Source organism: Sciurus vulgaris, assembly GCF_902686455.1.
Source record: "Sciurus vulgaris genome assembly, chromosome: 18".
NCBI lineage: Eukaryota > Metazoa > Chordata > Mammalia > Rodentia > Sciuridae > Sciurus > Sciurus vulgaris.
In genome coordinates, this window is record NC_136479.1 from 5616320 (window position 1) to 5636337 (window position 20018).

General features: G+C 45.9%; 1 protein-coding gene and 1 long non-coding RNA gene across 33 annotated transcripts in view; both read left to right on the plus strand.

Moving 5' to 3' along the window:
• RBFOX1 (RNA binding fox-1 homolog 1) overlaps positions 1 to 20018 on the plus strand; it is a 1434211-nt gene that overhangs the window by 994386 nt on the left and 419807 nt on the right. The window lies entirely within an intron of this gene.
• LOC306650090 lies at positions 16473 to 18191 on the plus strand. Its single transcript, XR_013760801.1, has 2 exons — positions 16473 to 16902; positions 16959 to 18191. It is a non-coding gene; the product is annotated as an uncharacterized lncRNA (long non-coding RNA).

Here is a 20018-nt window from a genome sequence, read left to right on the forward strand (position 1 = left end):
CATTGGATTCTATATCTTTGGCACTTGGAAGAAAGCCTGGTGTGCAGTATGTACTTAGTGACTGTATTTTATCCACCTGCAGGTGAGATGCTCATTTGTTCATATACTAGATAGTTAGGAGGCACCTACTATGTGTTTGGGACTGGTATGTATCTGGACCAGCAAGCTGGCACTCGGAACACATTCAGTCCTCTACCTGTTTCTATAAACACAGTTCTTGGTTGCATCCACCCATGCATTTGTACATTGTCTATGGCTATAATTCTGCTACTGTATCAGAGCTGAATAGGTGCCGAGACCCTGTAGATCCCAAAGCCTGAGCTGTTTGTCCTAGATACTGAGAATGAAATAGTGAACACGGAGGAGAGATGCGCCTGGTCTTGTCAGAGCCGGGGCAAGCCAGAAAACACACATCAAAATGAACACTCATATGCAAGTATTGCTGATCGTCCGTACAGTAGAAAAGTAAGGAAATGTGGGAGGATAGAGAAGAACCAGGCATAAAGGTCAGACTGAAAAAAAATTTTAGTTTTCTGTTTAAATACTTCTAATATCAGATTAGAATTGTAAAGCATCTCCTTGGTAATTTACTGACAAGGCAGTCATCAGTAGAAAAATAAACACTGACCCATGAAGCCTCGTTGAGCACATGCAGAAACCACCTGAGTTTGCAGATAAATGCAGGTGTGGCTTTGGCCACAGAGAACCGAACAGAAGCTGAGTCGTCCCGTCCGTGCTGTAAAACTAACACGCTTTGCCACGTTGATGACCGGCACACGTGGCCGCCCACCAGTCGATGTCTCCCACTGGGCAGAGGGACAAGGCCACTGCTCTTCATGAGAGGTGAGCTGCATCTGGGTCCTCTCCAGGCCCGGGTACCTGTGCACAAGGTCAAAGTATCAGTTCTATGAACCACAGAGAAGCCCTGGGGGCCTCCAGAGCTAAGGATCAGGGGAATTAGAAGTAGGTCAGAGAGGCTTTGTGCGGGTGTCTGCCTGGCATGTGATTTTCAGCCGTGTCTTCATAGCGGCCACTCTTTGTAGGACAGGTCGTCGCTGTGATTGCTGCTATCCAGGCAAACTGCATTATTCACCAGCTTGTACCGGGAAGCAGGGTGCTCCACGGAATTCAGTGCAGGGGTCAGCAAGTCTTATCTGTAAAAAGCCAGATCATAAATATTTCAGATTTTGCAGGTCTTACGGTCTCTGCTGCAACTATTTCACTCTCCTTTTGGAGCACAGAAGCAGCCGTGGACAACGCATAAATAAGTAAGCATGGCTGCGTGCCAATAAAACTTTATTTGCAAAAGTAGATGAGATTCCACCTGCAGGTCATGGTCTGTCAGACCCTGTGCGGGGCAGTTTCTCCCTTGCTGGGGGCATATAGAGCACGCTGTGCTTTGGCTCCTCCCTCCTGATGCATTGCCTCAAAGTCTCCAGGTTTAAGACCAAACAAGAGCACTGGGGCCAAAGCTCCACAGACAGTACATGTCAGGTTATGCTGCTGTGACAGCCAACCAGGAGAGTCTCAGTGGCAGCAAAACAAGAGTTTGGTTTTGTTCATGCAAAGCCTACTGCAGGTGTGAGTGACTCCACAGCAGCTGTCCCCCATGCCCTGACCTGGCCACTCGGTCTGATGGAAGCATGATCAATCTTTATCTCCAGTTTCTGGAACCTCCAGTCTTCTTTTTGATGTTGTGGAGAAAGACCAACCGGGGACCGTCTGGTACCAGTGACTGGATCACTGGCGATTTAGGCAGAGCTCTTCAGTTGATCCAAACTAGCAGCAAGGAAACTGCAAGTGCACAAGCCGTGTGCTTCTTTGATTAATCGATTTGGTGGAGTTGTGGGTTGGTTGGCGATCATCACCAAGCAGTCTGATATGTCCCCCTGGGAAGAACCTATGCTTGGAATCTCTGGGAAGATGTTTGCATGGTGAGGGTTTGGCCCGTTATCCATTGTGAGCAATTGCTCTCTGGACTTAAAGTCAGATCTTCGTACCATAGTATGTTGTGGCGTTTGGTGTTAAAAGTGGTTCTTAGTGTGGTCAATCCCACGCCTGACCTCAGGAGGTATTTCTGTCGTCACTACGTCAAGCTCATTTATACTGACCAAACGTGGCTTGACCAGGTCATGGGGCCCCAACAACTCTTCTGTAAGCTAAGTTCCGACAAACACTCATCTTTACCTTCTGCACTGATCCGGATTGGTGGATTTTATTGATTTGGTTAACAAGACCATAAATAATAATCCAGTGCTCCTTTGTTTATGGGTGACAATCCTGGCCCATTATAATTTTCTGTGCCAGCACATATGGTGAGTGATAAACTAACTAATAAAACTGCCACAGGCAGGATACTTCTGCTTTTATTTTTATGGTTGTTTCTTTAATCTGATACATAATTAATGTGTGAGGTTCAACTTGCTTTTTGGTTAGATTTCAGTTTACTTGATGCATTTGGAGGTGTTAATGTTTTTGATGCATTTGGGGGTAGGAGAGTGAGATAAAACTAGGGCTTGTTACCTATGTGGAAAGAGGCTCTACCAGGGTTTTATTTGATTTCATATTTTTAGTTTCTTTTAAAAGGAGAACCCTTAAATTGTCCTTGCTTTCAGTGTTCGTGTCTCTGGAAAATGTAAAGTGGTTCCATGTTTGGGCATGCTGGAAACATCCCCCTTCTCTCTACCTAAGAAAACACAGTTCTAAAAATCTTCTCCTCGGAGAATAATTTCCGCTGCCTTCCATCTCTCTCAATGATTTGCTTGGTCTCCACAATTTGTCCGGCTCCCCCTTGAACTGATTTACGATTCACCAAAATCTGTGGGAGAACATGCCAAGCTGCAGACCAATTAATCACGTTGGCGTCAGGCCTGCCTGTTCGGGGCCGCTGTTGCCGTTTTCCCCCAGTGTTTTATATTTAAGGACGAACGCGATTCGCTTCTGTTTTTCTTTAAGCACCAAGCTGACCACACGGGGTGATTCTAACAACAGGAAAGTTTTCTGGAGGGGCCCTGGGTTCCATTTGCGTACCAGACTCTTTGAGGAGGATTCACAGTTTCCCCACATGTGCCGTCCAGGGCCTGCTTCTCTTTGACAAAAAGCTCCTTGTTTGATTCCCATCCACCTCAATATGCACATGGACAGTGTACTGATTTCTGCTCGGCAGCAGTATAATTATAAAGGGATAATAATAATATTCAAACAACAACAACAATTTTCACCTAACACTGGGTTCCAGACAATCTTTTAATGTGCTTTACATATATTAATTCTTTAATTCATTATGTAATTCTGTAAGGAGGGCACTATTCTTCATCTCACTTTTTCAGAGAGGAAATGGGCTCAGAGAGGTACAGCTCACGACAGACGCCACACAGCAAAGAAGGAGCAGGGTCAGGCTTCTCTGGAAGTCTGGCTCCTAATGGCAGGGCACCTTTTGCATCAGGTGCGAGACCAGACCGAGCATGTTTGCAGACCACTGACCCCGTGTTTATGCACCAGTATGGATTTATCTGGTAGGGAGCTTTGATTTTATTGGGTAGTATGTTCCAGGCTGATAGATGAGATGGCTCTTAGTACAGCGACACTGTTTCCTTCCTTTTCCTGCAAAAGGTGAGATGGTTCCCTGTGGTGTGAGAAAGGATTGCAAGAGATTTACTCGGGGAAAATTATCTTCCCCTGCACTCCCCCGCTCCATTTCTACCGTGAGTTATTATGATTTAAAAAAAAAAAGGGGGGGGGGGGAAAGCCAGAACATTTGCTTCAAGGTGAAAATATTTAGGCAAAATATTACCACAGGGAAAGTTTATTTTAAGCATCAAGGTTACAAAGAAGCATGTGTCAGGTTTAGGATTTTATGCTTAAAGCTCATCACCACTGTGTAAAGTGTCGGTTGGCCAACTTTCCCTGTAAGGGGGCAGGCAGATAATAAATATTTTAGGCTTTTGGACCATACGGTCTCTGTCACAACTGCTCAGATTGCAGTCGCAGAACAAGTGCATTCTTTGTGCTTGCAGGAGATCTTCATTCCAGGAGAGGTGGTAAGACAGAGTTGTCTTCCACACCACCGTCCCTCCCCTCCCGTTCTGATGGACAGGGGCTTGAGGACCAGTGTTCCTATCCAGCCCTGCAATTGCCAGGTTTGACTTGCAAAAATCGTTGAACCTCTGAGCCACAATCTCCCCAGATGCTGAGTAGGAAAACCGATACTTACCTAAGAGCAAGAGGATGGAATGAGTGAAGAGCAGAATTCAGAGAAAGCACTTACATTTTGGTCTCCTTTGCCACACCAGATGCCTTTTTCCTTCTACATCTCCCTACCTTCTGCGATTCTGTAAGTGCAAGTAGTGAGTTATGGTTGCCTGAGGACTTCTGAGCGCTTTTGTTTATGCCAGCATTAAAAAAGCACCCCACCAGGAGAGCTTCCTCCTGAATCACTGTGTGAGGGGTAGTGAAGTCATCAGGGGAGCAAAAGGTCTTTGCCATAAAAATCTCCTCCGTGGAGCAGAAATGGCGAATGAAGAGTGTAGGGCAAGCCCTCCTCCATCCTGACATGCATGACGCAGATGTGTTCTTCTTGGCTAAAAATGACACAGGGCCCTGGAAGTTTGCCTGGGACAATTCTTGAGTTGCTGTCAAAGGTCCATAGTTGTCTCACCTCCTGGGCACCTGTGACCTAGATGGTTGGTTTTGAGGGTCAGGGACCTCAGGCCCTTGCTCCGACCCTGAGATATGTGAAAGTGTGTAGGGTAGGCATTTTACCCTGGCTTTAAGAAGTCACTCTATCCTACAGGGACATTAGTGGAATTCTGGGGCCACAAAAAACCAACACCCAAACCAAGGGGAAGCGTCTCCCCTCCGCCTTAGGCAGTCTCTACGCAGGCTGAACCCTGATGGACACCTCATTTTCAGCTCCAACTGGCTTAGCAGCGGCTGGGCTTCTACTGTGCCCCCTGACCTTAATGCTGTCACACTTTCTGGCCATGACTTGGTGAGCTGGTGTTCTAGACATCTGGGGCTAAGAGGTAGCCCTGATTCTTCCTGGAGAAAAGAACAGCAACTGACTTCAGAATCACATAAGCAAACAGGGAGATTTTAGTATGAAAATGTCCCATGGTTCCAAAGCATACCAAGACGGGGAGGAGAGGACCCAGGAGCAGGAAGGGTATCAGCACCCTGGACAGCGACCCTTACTCAGATGGATCCTGGCCAATCAGGCAGGCACAGCTCCCTCCCCAGGTTGCTCTTAATCCTTCTAAATACCCTCTAGACCTTCCCATTCCTGGGTCTCTTGTGTTAATTGCCATTCAGCTGGCAGGCCTGGCCATGCCTTCCCTGGCCAAGACAATCATGTGCACTGATCGTAAATTACCTTATTTTCTTTGTTTGCTCATTCTCCGACTAGAACCTACACTTCTGAGATCAAAGCCTTACTTAGAAAAATGGTAGACTACATATTGTGCACACAGTGACATTTTTGAATGAATACAATATAAACAAGAGAATGATACCTTTCTCCAAATTCCCAAGGAGAAGGCACCCCCACGGGTTGGTCCCTAGTGGCACTAATTGAGCCACACAGGCCAGTCTCTTCTGGATGCTTATGTCAAGGGGAGTGAGATTTGGGGATAAAATGAAGCTTTTCTGAACAGGACAGACAAAGTCCTAAATAACTGCAGGTGTGTCGTGCTGATGAGTTCACAGGCGGCAATGAGCAGAGGGTGGATTTCAAATCTGTCGGAAGAAATGGGTCATTTTTCTGTGAAGTTTCTTATTGGAACTTGAGGTTACCAGGCACCATGGAAGTGTTCAGAACCCATGTATTTTATGTATTTATCTTTGGTAAAAATGAAGACTTTATAGAGTCATTTCAAACTTGAGTTATAACAGTTTCCTTGTACTGCTTCTCCCTTTGGTTCATCAATGTGTGTGTGTGTGTGTGTGTGTGTGTGTGTGTAGTGTATGTGTGTATGTGTGTGCCTGTGTGTGTGTTTCTTTGCTGTAACCAAAATAGCTGAAGAGAACCACATAGAGGGGGAAGATTATTTTGAGTTCATGGTTTCACAGAGTTAGTTTAGGGTTTGGCAACTCCCTCACTCTAGGCCCCCTGAGGCAGAGCATCATGGTGGAAGGGCCTGGTAGAGGAAAGCTACTCAGTTTATGGCAGCCAGAAAGAAGAGAGCGCAAGGAGCCAGGGCGAAAATTATGTAATTCCCAAAGCACACTGACATTGACCTACTTCTTCCCACCAGCCCCACTTGCCTACAGTTGCCATCCAGTAATCCATTCAAACTATTACTCCATCCAATGGATGTATCCACTAATTAGGGCACATTTCTTATAATTTAATCACTTCACTTTCTGTATTAACACAGTAGCTTTTCGGGGGGCACTCTGTATCCAAACCATGGCATTTTGTGTGTGTGTGTGTGTGTGTGTGTGCAGGGGTGTGTGTGGTTTCCACTCCTAGACACCTTCCATGATGATCTCATCAAGTCCTGGAGCAGGAAGATGCACTCAGGACACGGGGCCAAATGCTGCTCTCCAGGTGGGAATGGTGGATGGCTGACTCATGCAGGATGAGTGGCCTCCGTCTTCACAGGAGAATAAAGCTGGCAAAGCTGATGGAGAACTTCTCGTCTTCCTTCAGTTTGATCCAGCAAGGAGATATTGAGCAGCTGTAGTTTGTGGTGGTTTCACGAATGAGCCCTACAAGGTCTCTCTTCTCATGGGTCTGCCATTCTCACTGAGGGAGCCATTTAAGAGAGACCGGCAGCACGTGTGCCGTGAGAGAGGACAGGGTTTCAGACAATGGCGATGTCATTAGGACAACGAAAGGGATGATGTGAACCGGAATGACTAGCGGTAGTGCAGGTAGCTAGAGATGGCACACAGCCCTGAGGGATGGAGCAGGAGAAGCGGGGACTGGTCAGAGGAACTGAGTGGTCATGTGCAGAGGCCGTGGTGGGACAGGGCTGGGCGTGCTTCTAGAGGAGGTGAGCAGTGTGGGCTAGAATGAGCCCTGTGAGCACGGGGTGAGGAGGCGGAGAGGTGCAGATGGGGAGTGCTTCTGGGCTCCTGAGCTTCAGCTCCTGGGCCACAGGGAACCATGGGCATTCCTAAGAGAGGATATCACCAAGGTAAAATTTGCAGGAATTCTGTGGTGCTGGCCTGCAGAGAGGAAGTGAGGAAGCAGAGGAGAAGATTCGGCAGAAACCAGGGAGGGGTGATGACAGCAGATCCGCTTATCCCATGACACTGGGCGACTGTCCGTCAGCACCAGGTGTGGGTGGTCACCTCTCTGCCATCCTTGCCTGCAGCCCCAGTCTCATGCTCAGGACGTGGCCAAGGGCTTTAAGTGTGGTACCTTGAATATGTCTTTGCAGCAGTTCTTAAAATCCATCTATTTAGCACCCCTAGGGTGCTGCTGAACCCTAGAGGGGTAACATGTAGAGATCTTGAAACTGTGGGTAAACCTAAGAGATACAGACCCCGGGCTCGGCACAGCAGCCCATGCCTGTAATCCCAGCAACTCGGAAGACTGAGGCAGGAGGAAAGCAAGTTCCAGGCCAGCCTCCGCACCTTAGTGAGGCCCTGAGCAATTTAGCAAGATCCTGTCTCAAAATTTAAAACAAAAAAAAAGGGCTGGGGATGTGGCTCTGTGGTTAAGCACCCTGGGGTTCAATCCCTGGTGTACCAAAAATAAAACAGAGAGAGAGAGAGATCCAAACACATGTGCTTGAGAGCTGGCTCTTCTGAAACAACTTTAAAAAGAATTTTAGCAACCTGGAGCGACAGATAGAACTTGACTGTTGATGGGTTGGAGTCAGGAGCACCTCGGTTCTGAATTATTGTGTCTCCATCAGCTCAGAACCTTAGGAAAGATTCTGAACCCAGAGGTGTGTGTAAATGATACTAATTAACAACAATATTGATGCTTACTCATAATTAATACTTAATAGTTAGCATTATACCACCTACTGGGTACCAAAATATGTTTGAGACTTTATATGTTATCGCTTTGGAGCATTAAAACCAACACGAGGTGGACATATTAATGCCCCATTCTGGAGACAAGACTTGTGAGCCTCGGATGGGGCGATACATCTGAAGCCGTGCAGGGAACAGAGGTGTGTACCTGCAGCTTATCTCATTTAACTGACCTAACCATGGGATGCGAAGGGGTGCTGTAGGAAGCTCTTGGCGAGGCACGGACTGTAAAGGAGGTGCTTGAAAATTTCTATGTCACATCTCTCTTTGTGGATTTCAAATATTTATGACCACAGAATTAGTTCCAAGGCGAGTGCATTGAAGGAGGTGTTTGCGTGTAATTTTTTTCCCCTAATGACTCTGCTGTACCCTTGAGCATTTCCACGTTTGTTTAATCACAGAATCTCAGCTATGAGATTTCTGACAGGTCATTTCCTTAATGCAGTTGAAAGAGACAGATTATGTGGAGGTCCACTGGATTCTGTGCTTTTGGTCTGCAAGTGGTAAGGCTAGATTAGAGCTCTCTGGGTCTAGTACCTTGATGATATTGTGTCCTAATAATCCCCAGGATGATATGGATCATCTTTGTGAGCCCACACATTCTTGGCCAGATGGGATACACCATTTTGCAAGAAACCCACCACTATTGTTACACTTTGGGAAACATCTGGGCTGATATTTGTATGTCAGAATCATAAATCAATTTAGCCCTCAGAGATGGGCCTGTTTATGCAGTTAATCTTCAAATACACTTTTTTTCCTTCTAATACAGAAAGTGTTAAATGATGTGCATGAATGTTGAGATTTCGAATTCCCTTTTAAATTTTAAAGTCTGAGTATCAGTGGGTCTGTTGGGCACTTGGTGTGCATCCCTGGAAAACAGCAAGCTAAATCCCTTCTTGAGTAAAGGTACAGAGGATCCAGTACCATCTGAGACCTTTCTTCTACTTTCAAGTTCATCTCCGACATTGAACCCAGAGGCTCCTGGGCACAATTTAGAGGTCAAGAGGAACAGAGAGTGGGGTTCAAGGATCTGGGATACTCATGGGACGCACAAATGCTACTATTTAACACAATATCTTTAGGATGTTCATGTTGCTTAGTGGTAGCCAGCACATCCCTGAGTAGTATGATAGTCTACATCAAAATAGAAACTGTGCAGTTATTCTTGGACAAGTGTCTGTATGCAGATCCAAATCTCTTACCCTTGACCTGCTTCTGTCCTTTGGTCTATTGCCAACTCAATGGAGATGACTATTCTGGCAGCTTTTAAAAAACTGTTACGTTATAAAAAAAATCAGACATATAGAACAGCAGAAAGAATAATAGAATGAACACCACGTGCTCATCATCGGGGCCTAATAATTGCATAGGTAGGCACAACCACTCCCAAGGAAATTCTCAGATATCATGAAACTTGCTTCTAAATACATGGAGATGTATCTAAAAAAGAGAAATATAATTTATATAAATCTATAATCTCATTATTACAACTAACTGCACGGACCAGAATCCATTCTTCCTGTCAAATATCGGTCTATATTAAAATGTACTCAGTGGTCTCACATAGATCCTGGATAACTTGTTTTGAAAATATCACTCTGTAGTGATTTTGATCCACTGAAGTTGTACATAAGAAGAAAAATGACAGGTGGCATATGATAGGATAGAAATATTGTAGTATTATTTTTCTTTAAAGTGCATCTGTCCTTTCTTAACCCTTCTGAGAGATTATTAATCACTTAAAATTGTGCACAGTCTTAAAAAGGGTATACGCATCATTTGGCACCGTGAGAAAGCCCTTTTAAAATTATGGAAACAAATATCACTCTCTGAAAAATAATATTTATCAGCATTTTTCCTAATGGTGAAAAATTGGAAACAGCCTAAATTTCTGACATAGAGAATTGGCTAATTTATGGTGATCATGCTGGAAAATGCTTGCAACGTATTGCCGAGTAAATAAAGTACATTTTGCAATTGTATGGGCAGGATTGCAGCCTTGTAAGAATGAACTCACACAGAGTCAAACACTTGAGGCTATCTGTCTGTGGTTTCACCCTAGTTACCTCTAGATAGTAGGATTATAGGCATTTTGTTTAATTTTAGTTTTTTCCAATTTTTCATATTTTCTACATGAAATGTGGAATATTTAAGTAATTGTGTCAAAGAATTTTGAATTATCAGACAATTCGGAGGAGAAGTCTTATCTAAGTGGAAAGTACACCAGAGGTGGTGGGCAGTGTGTGTGATAGAAGGGAGTGGACTTCTAGCTGGGTGTTCTGCTAGGGTCACTGGAAACAGACCAGTGCTGCAGAGCTGCAGAAGTTACCAAAGTGCTTAGCGCTGAAATGAAGAAGCCAGAGGACATCTTCCTATACTTCCTTTGACTTTCTAAGTCTTGCATTAAAATGCTCTGATATTGTCTGAGTAGGGTTTTATTAAAAACCCTGGAGTTAAAATTTGCATTGCAATTAGCTTCAGAATGCTATTCAGAGAAAGCTTTTAAGTGCATGTTACAGAGGTCTAATATAGACCCCAAGTGAAGTGGGGCAGGAAGGAAGTTCACTGCTGTGTGTGTGTGTGTGTGTGTGTGTGTGTGTGTGTGTGTGTGTTTATGCATGCGTGTGTGCTCCCACTTTTCTCTCCCCTGAGCCCTGAATGCCATTTTGTACCTTAAGCAAATAAGAGCAGATCATACTGAGACTTATCCAGTGAGGGCTGACTCATCACACCAAATGAGGACTCCTGTCCTGAGATGAATATGTCCACAGCAAGATTCATTTGTTCTGCTGCAGCCTACCTTTCTACCATGCACTTGGGGATTCTGACACAGATTTGCCTCATGATGAATTATTGTGGAAGCAGAAGGGAGTGATTGACACTGGGATTGGAGAATATTCTTTGCCACTGTAAAGACCAAAACTGGAGCCTGGGAACCTTGAGAAACTATCCAGTGAAGCCAGGATAAACCACCCAGTGACCACCAGTGACCACCAGTGACCACCCCGTGAAGCCAGGATAAACCATTCACTGAAGAGCTGGTCTGGAACCCTAGGACACAGGGAGCTAAGACTTCATATCCTTGACTGATAGGTTTTCAGGCACGAGAGTCTGGAAGATGGCAATATCCACAGGCTCCTGCTATAAAGACCCCACACTGACTCAGTTTCCCCAATTCCAGGAATACCTTGTCCCCCAATCACTACCTCCAAACGCACACATACTAAGCAGAGAAGAGCAACTACTCTGTGAAGCATAATTGCCTATTATGATTATATCTTAATTTATAAACTAGCCCACCCTGGGAGAGGGACCCTAGGTTGTAAATTACTGGCAAGGTCAAGGTCAGTCATTCCCATTATAACCACAGACACTACAGGTGAACCTTGCACGACTCTCCCAGTGAGTACACTCAAGTTAAACACGATTTCATTTCTCTCCTCCAGCCTTCTGGAAAAGTCTGTGCTAGTGATTCTATATCTTGATCCCCTTTGTGACAGGAATAGAACCAAACTCAAATATGTAAGAAAAATGGATCATTATCCTAATTGAAATGGAAGACCATTGGGCAGGACATCAATTAGTGGCCCAACAGTAGAGTTCTCTATTGAGTAATGACAAAATCCCAAGACTTCTTAGAAGGCCACCAAGAAACAGAAAGCCATTGATCAGCTGGTGAGCCCGGCACAATTAAATTTAAAATGAAAATCCTTCCAGCCAGAGTCAACTAGCCTCTGCCCTCATTTTCTCATTAGCCTTTGTAAGCATTGACGCTTCTAACTCTTCAATAAATTCCCAACAGATATTCTCACTCCTCAGCTAGGTCTTTTTTCCCCCCCCTAAATGAAACTCTGAGCTCCATTTGATTAGCTCAAGGGAGAATAAGGACCAGCCCAAGTTAGATGGGGGAGGACCTTGTCTGAAGGTAGGTGTTCGGAACAGTGGAGCAACCCAGAAGTCGGTACCACCTGAAATCAGAAAGTCAGCAACCAGAATCGGTACCACTCCATCAACCAACCAAACAGAGTACTGTTCTCCTGGGCATGAGTGGTACTAGTCTGGTACACAGGGTGTGCCCTGGGGGTACATAGCTATTCTCTTGGGCTGTGCCCTGCATTTGTTCTAAGGGTGAAAACAGGCTCATCTGTGCAGACACACACGTTAAGCAAGGTGTGGCTCTGCCCCAAGGGGTGCTACTCTTCAGAGCATCATGGGGCAGCTTGTATTTTAAAACAGGAGTCCCTGGGCTTCTCCTTGGTCTTTCTAACAAGTACCTTGGAAAGGGTACATGAATGTGTTTGTGGCCCTCTTGCCCTGAGTAGCCTCCTGATGACCAGCCCTGCTTGGGGACCTCTAGCGCGCGTGCATGGTGAGATTAGCACATAATGGAACTGATCAGAAGGAAATCAGACTGGATTCTTCCTGTCATACTTACCTTCTGTGGTTAGCACTGTCTTCCTAGGAAACCCCCTCTCACCCCCTCATATTTCTAAAATATGGAACTTTGTCATAAGAATGGATTTCCTCACTCTTTAATATTTGATTATAGAAGCAATTCTGGTCATGGTACAGCAGAAAGCTGCTTTTTCCCCTCTTTCTAATAAGAACTATAATCCATTGCTGACAAAAAAAAAAAAAAAAAAAATTCGACTGCATTTCCTGGGTGCTTGAGAACACACTGTGACAAATGCCATCTCCTGTTGTACAATCGTCCTCGTGGCTTGTAATACATCGTTTAATGAATTGATCACAGTGGAATGTAAAGACGATGCAGCATTTATTTTGTATGTTATATCGCATATAATTTTTAGAGTTGACATTTATAACCACGGAAGCTGTATTTTACATATCATCTTCAAACCATATCAGCCTTAAACACATTTAAATTTAATAAGCAAGTAGATTAGATTTGCTTTTAAGCTAGGCATATCATTACAGTGTGTGTTCCCATCAGGAGAGCGTGCTCACGATTAAATACCGTCTTTGGTTGTCTTAAAGAAACAAAAATTATAAAAAAGCGGGTTTCAGCCACAGCTGAAATAATTAAGTATGAAGCCCAAAGAATGTTCTTTAGTGGACGGCTCTAAGCACAGCCCTCTGACCGTGGAGGCTAAAGAGTCCTTTGGTTTTATTAACCATCATCAGGAAACTTTTGAGGCTGAATACAAGCCTTGGGAATGAAATGCAAATTCTCTAATAGGAACATCATTGTGATAATAATTTATTAAATTTCCCAAGCCATCTCCCTCTGAGGAGGGCAGCACAAACGGCCCTGGTGATTAATTTTCAACATCATTTAACATTTTATTAGAGAGAAACAGTTTTTAATCTATTGGTGTGCTTTCTGTGCAGTTCCATGAGCTGTTTTCAAGACGAGGGGAAAGGGGAAGAGGGGGAGCAGGAGGCAGGCGAGGGTATGCTGACCGCGGTCCTGGTTCTGACCCCAGTGTCTCGGCCTCACCTGGGTTTAAATGCCACTTTACATGTTAGCCTCACGGTATCCCATGGGTGTTGGATGAGAGAATTTGCCCATGAATCTGAAGTTGGGGGAAGCACGCTATCCAGAGTGGAGGTTTAGTCTAACAGGGCTGGGGATTAAGGGTGTGCTGGGCTGGGGGATTCTCAGAATCCTGGTAGTGCCATGCTTGTGGAGGCCAGGAAGATCCCCCAAAGGGGCTTTGCAGGGAAGTGAAGCCCAGGCACTATCCAGCTCAAATAAATGTTGAGGCGCTGGAACATCAGCTCTGGTAGCACAAGGGCAGGTGGAGTCTCAGACGGGAAGGTGACTCAGAAAGAAGGACAAATGGAGAAACAAATGCAGCCACAGTGCCTTCTGCCCTTTAGTTAGCGGGATGGTGCCAATGTTCATTTCCTCGTTCCCATCAGAGCCGTTGGATGGAGTAAGACGTCAACACTAGGAGAAGCCGTGTGGGACACACAGGTGTTGTCTGTACTATTTTTACAATTTTTCTGCAAATCTGAGATTCTTCCAAAATAAGGAATTTTTTTAAAGCAATAGGAAAAAAGAAAAAAGCATGGAACATACAAAACATGCAAGTAGAGATGGAAAATCCAAAGTCCACTGTTTGTGACGTCTCCTTTGGACAGCCTCACACTCTCTCTGAGAGCATAGGAAACAGAAATCTCTGCTTTGTGGGCAGAGATACTCCCAGTCTGACTTCATGGTAGCTCAGACCACACCCTGCCCAAGACTGCCTATGCCCTAATCCCCGAACTCTGGGGCCATGTTAGGTTACACAGCAGAGGAGAATTAAGTGGCAGAAGGAACCAGGCTTGCTAATCAGCTTGCAACGGACAGAGTGTCCACCACTTCCTGTATGGGGCCAACGTGCTTGGGTAGGTCCTTCGGAGTGGAAGGAGGGAGGGGCCAGCTGGCATCAGCATGCCTCCTGAGAACAGCTCTCCTAGGAGCTGCTCTCTTCCCAGTGAAGGGAGCCAGGAGCCAAGAAGTGCAGGCGGTGTTGAGAATCTGGAGACGATCAGAGCACAGATTCTTCCAGAGCCTCCAGAGAGGAACAGCCCCACCAACACCCTGACTTCAGCTCAGGAGACTGGCATCAGTGTCTGAGCTCCAGAACTCCAAGATGATAATTGCGTTGTTTGGAGCCATCCCGGTTTTGGTTAAGTTGTAATGGCAGCAATTGGAAACCAACCCAGGCGGCAGTTGGTATAACAGGGATGTCTGTGTAGTTCTTCAAGTGCCAGACCTTCTTGCAAGCTTTTACATGTGTCACCACCATTAAGGCCACACGGCAGGCACACATTGCATTCTGTTTTATAGATGGGGAGACTGAGGTGGAAAGCTGTCCACAGCCCGTGTGTGACAGGGCAGAAAGCTAGTCGCAAGTACAGGGCCCTGCTCAGAACTAGCAGCCACAGGCAGGCAGCCCAGGACATCAGCTTCCCTCGATCAGGGGGAGGTCACTGCCTGTTTAATAGCTCAAAATTGAGAGAAAAATTGTCACTGGAAGCCGAGAATTAGAGACTCAAATTTTCTTGGGGAGATAGCCAGAATAAGATTCTAACAGCACTTGAAAAGTCAGTAGTATTTTTTGAAGCATTGGCTAAAAACAGTCTTTCTCAAACTCTAAGCCCCATGCTATTATTATGGATCTAGGTGCTGCTCAGAGATGCTGTAAAATAGCCCTCAAGCTTTTGCCGGGGAAGCTTCTGCTTCTCTTTCCATTCCCTGTTTCCATCAGTGAGAGGGGCTTCGTTTGGTGTGTGGGCACCTGAAACATCTCTCCAATGCGGCTGGCTTCCACTTTCATCATACCATGGAGGCCTCGTGCTCTGTATCTGCAAGTAATGGTAGCAAATGTCAGTAACATGTGATTGCATTGTGTTTGTTTAATGGTACCTTCAATTTGGAATACATGGTTTTTATTTATAATATTGATGTAAAGTTGCCTTTTAAAATAATATGCTTCCATTTAAGAACAACAGTGCAAAAAGATACGAATCCTTAGCTCCTTGGGACTGAAGACTTCAGCGTCCATTCTAATGGCTCAGCAGGTGTCCATTACTCAGCAACAAAGCCTGCAACCACCTTTTTCTAAGACGTATTTTTGTTTTTATTCAACATGTGGTAATTCTAAATATTCACGGGGTGCAGAGTGACATTTCCTACATGTGCTCAGTGTGTAAGAATCAGGTCCTGGTAACTGGCATATCCATCGCCTGAGATGCTCTCCATATTAGTGTGCTACCCCACTTTTGAATCCCTTCTTTTGTCTGCTCCTTCGCTAGAGACAAGTCATTTCACTGCAACAAGAGAGCAGAGCATTCCAAGACAACAGAATAGTATATTTTCAATGTTAAAGTTCTATTGGGATTAGTGAAGTTCCTTGATCCTCAGCTTGCTCTTTATTGTTCTGGTAATTACGTAACAAAAACTTTTAAAATGAATGTATCCAGGACTTGACTAGGAAGCCACCAGCCTCTGTGACCCTCACCGTTTGGTGCCTCCAACTGAGTGTCTCCCGGGCCTGGCCTTGTGCATGTGCATGCACGTGGTGGGGCTGCAGGGCTGGTCTTCTCAGGACCCTGTATGTCAGGTGGCACAGAAGAGGGTCTCTGACAGTCCTTGTCCCCTCCCAGGATTGTAGCATAGGGCTCCACATGAGTGTGGTGGGGAACTGTTGCCTGTGTGTCCGTCACAGATCAGGAGGAGACGCCTGTTGCTGCGTGGGCTGTGGCAGGTCGACAGAGGCTAGTCCTGGGCAGGCAGGACGGGTGATTGGCACAACAGCACAGGATAGAATGACTTGGTGAGCACCCAAAGAAAGGTGCCTGGCTTGCATCTGGCCTGGTCATTCTGAAGCTTCCGTGGGTGTGTCTCAATCAGAACAGTGATGAGCACACTGGCAGTGATAGCTCCCCGTCCTGAGGTCCTGAGTGCCACCATGCAGTGACCCTGCTGCTGCCCACGTGACATCCACTCCTCCTGCTGCCCTGAAGCCTTCCCAGGGATCTCTCCTCCAACTTTTCCCACCTCCCTCCATCTCCCTTCTCTCTGGCCCATTTTCCAGTGATTTGCTTAGCGGTGCAAAATCAAGAAGCAGCAGACCATTGTGAACACTGATAGCACAACTCCCCCAGGTCTGGTGGCTCTGCAAACGTTTATTAAGTATCAGCAAAGCCCAAGGCGGCACAACAGTCTCTTTCAGTGTACCAACAACAAGGCTGAGCAGCAAGTCTTATCTCCATTTTTTAAGAGGAAAGCAGGGTGTCTGTCTTCAAAGAGCACATGCTTAGGAAAGAGACGGCATCTGCGTGTAACTGCAGGTAAGCTTGGACGCAGGCGTGTATGTGGGCAAGCGCCCTGCTGGGAAGGGAGTCTTGGGAGGTTTGAGGAAAGAGGAGGCCCTGGCACATTTGTGAGGACAGGCAGGCATCTTCCCAGCAGACGATTCATGGAAGGGTGTTTTGGGCAAAGAGGACAGCCTTTGCAGAGAGAAAGGGAGGTGGAATTCTGAGCCAAAGATAAATATGCACAGCTAACTATAGTTCTAGTGGTGTGCAGAGGGGAAGTCGGGTTATCTGAAACACACACAGCAGTGGTCTCGTCTCTGTGCAGCTCTGGTTAATCGCAAGGGGAGCGTAAAAGAGCCCATCTCAAAGGTGCTGGAATGGCCACCCTGCGACCAGCACCTTCTCCTGCTCACCAGACACCTGGACGTGGTATCTTTCCTTTCCCTTCTTTACCACTGTCCTCTCCTCCTCCTCCAATCTGCTCTTCTCCCTTGGTAGGTAAAGACAGGGCTTCTCTAAGCCTCCTTCACACCTGTTTCCTTTGGGATGAAGCAAAAGAATAAGGAGAGAGATGGCTGGGAGCCTCTGCTTCATGCGTCATGGCAGAAACAGGCAAAGGCCGAGCTGGCCATTAGGTTGAAGTCCTGCCTTTGGGAATTCCAGCATCTCTCTCTCTTTCTCCCTCCCTCTCTCTCTGTTTCTCTCTCTCTTTCTTTCTCCCTCTCTCTCTCTCTCTCTCTTCTGAAATAATGTTTTGTTGGGTGCTGAGCTTAAATAGAGACCTGGGCAGCACGTTGAAAAACCTCGGAGTCAGTCCAGGATTCTGGAAAACAGCCTTGCAGTTCCTGAAAAAGTGAAATACAGAATTACCATGGGGTCCAGAGGTCCCCTCCTAGGTTGATAGCCAAGAGAATTCAAAATAGGTCCTCTAATAAAAACTCACACAGATGTTCACAGCAGCACTGCTCATGGCCAATACAAGGTAGAAGAAACACAAATGTCCATCGACTGAGGACATTGGTCCATCTGCATGGTGGAATATCATTTGGCCAGGCACAGGAATGGAGAGCTCCCATATGCCACAACATAGCTGAGCTTTTAAATACAGGACACTCAGTGAAAGATGCCGGTTGCAAGTGGTCACATGTTATATGATTCTGTTGATGTGAATATCTGGGATCAGCAAATCCACAGACACAGAAGGCAGAATGGTGGTCCCCAGGAGAGGGGGAGGGGGAATCGCTGCTTAATGGCTCTGGGTGTTTCTCTTGTTTTGAAGCTAGATAGAGGTGGTGGTTATCCAACCTTGTGACTGGGCCAAATGCCACTCAATGGTGCACATCGAATGGCTTTTTTTATGTTATATGAAATTCATTTCCATGAAAAACAAAAGCAAAGGCAAAAAAAAAAGAAAGAACAGAAAATATTCAGCATTGGTTCCAAGGAAATGAGTTTGCCACAACGCACAGTTTGCTGGGCAGGAAGCGTGCTTGCAGGAAGACCCTCGGAAATGAGGCTCAGAGAAGCAGCGTCTGTTTAGACGACAGAAAAGGAGCCAGCTCCATGCATCAGGACCCAGCCTCAGTTCCCAGGGGCCAGTGAAGTCTGACCAGCAGCACCATGTGACCACCTCCCCCGACCGGAGGAAGTGCAGCCTGGGAGGGAGACAGCTCGTAATGTCAGAAACTGATGATGAGAAAATGGGAAATGGATAGAGTTTTACGGCAATGCATTTTTAACTCCACTTCAGAATAGAGGGGGACATTTTAAAGAGCTTAAACCAGACAAAATTTCCTTCAGTGTGATAATAAATACACCAAAGTGCCCTTTTATGTTTAATAATTCAGGATTCGCTGAGTGTTTAAAGGTTTCCCTGTTTTATCATTTAAAAAATCGAATGGTAATCGGTGAAAAAGTAATAGATGGGGAATGTTTTTGAGATGGGTCCTGAATCATGCACTTTAAAACATCTTTGGAAATGGAAGTCTGCATGTCCCCGCAGCAGATGCCTAGCGGTTTGGAAGTTCTCGCACAGTCAATCACCTGCACACCCTCACTTGCAGAGAGGGCCACCCTTCTGCACCTGCAGCGTCCATTGGTCACTCCAGTGGCGTTGGGAGGAAATTAGAAAGAATACAGAACAGCTCCTGCCATGGTCTGTTCTCCAAGGGGTTCAGAATGTAGACAGCTGAAGTAATGGAGCCACGCTTCTGGGAAATTCTGGAGAAAAATCCAAGCCAGACAGTGCCTTGTCTTTCTTTTCTGGGACATGAACACATAGTGTCATGAAACTGGTTGGAATAATTCCAGCTCCAAAATGGATCTTCACCTTCATATCATGGGATGGTTTTTGGGGAGGAAGCCGGACTCTCCTGGTTGGCAGTGAGAATGGCAGTGGGTTCTCTCAGGAGTGGAGTGAGCAGGCGGACAGGTGCATGATGGCCGAGTCGGTCTGTCTTATGGAAGAACCTGAATGTGGCAGAAGGAGTCCATGTGCCATCTTAGGCGCCATCTTGGAAAATCTCCAGAACTGTGCCTCCTCCTCACCCAGCAAGTGCTCGTTGCACCTGTTTGCACCATGCTGGTCAGACACTGCAGGGGTCACCAGGGATGTCCTGCCCACTAGAGACCACAGGCAACACCTCACTGCCCCCACTCATGTGCTCTGAGCCAGGACAGCACTTGGGAGGGAACCGTGGCAGAGACTGCCAGCCACCTGCCCAAAGCCATCCATCACTTTTCCCTTGGCCAGAGGTCCATTAATCATAGCGAATGTGCCCAAATTAAGGGATATTAATGCTGTGCCCCAGCTTTTCTAGCAGAGAGGGATCACCAAAAAGATGGCAGTGAACACCACTAGATGCATTTTCTAGAAGATCCCTTTAATGGGGTCTGATTCACTAGCTATGCAAAGATCCCTGTGCCATCTCTCCCTCTCTCTCCACTGGTATATGAAATGAAGTGACTTTGGGGCAACTTTGAGAGTAGAATGTATGTCCTTAGGGTAAGGGACAGGAAGGTTTAGGATGGACTGCCTTGCTCTAAACTTCTCTGGTAGAGAAAAATAAACCTATGTTTTGTTTAAGCCAGGGTTATTTTAGAAATCTCTAAATAGCAACCAAATCCAATTTTATGAGATCCAGGTGAAAGTGTAGGTTGAAAACCCATTATCTGGAGCACTTGCAACTAGAAGTATTTCACTTTTCAGATTTGTTTTTCGAATTTTGGAATATTTGTATGTATATGAGATA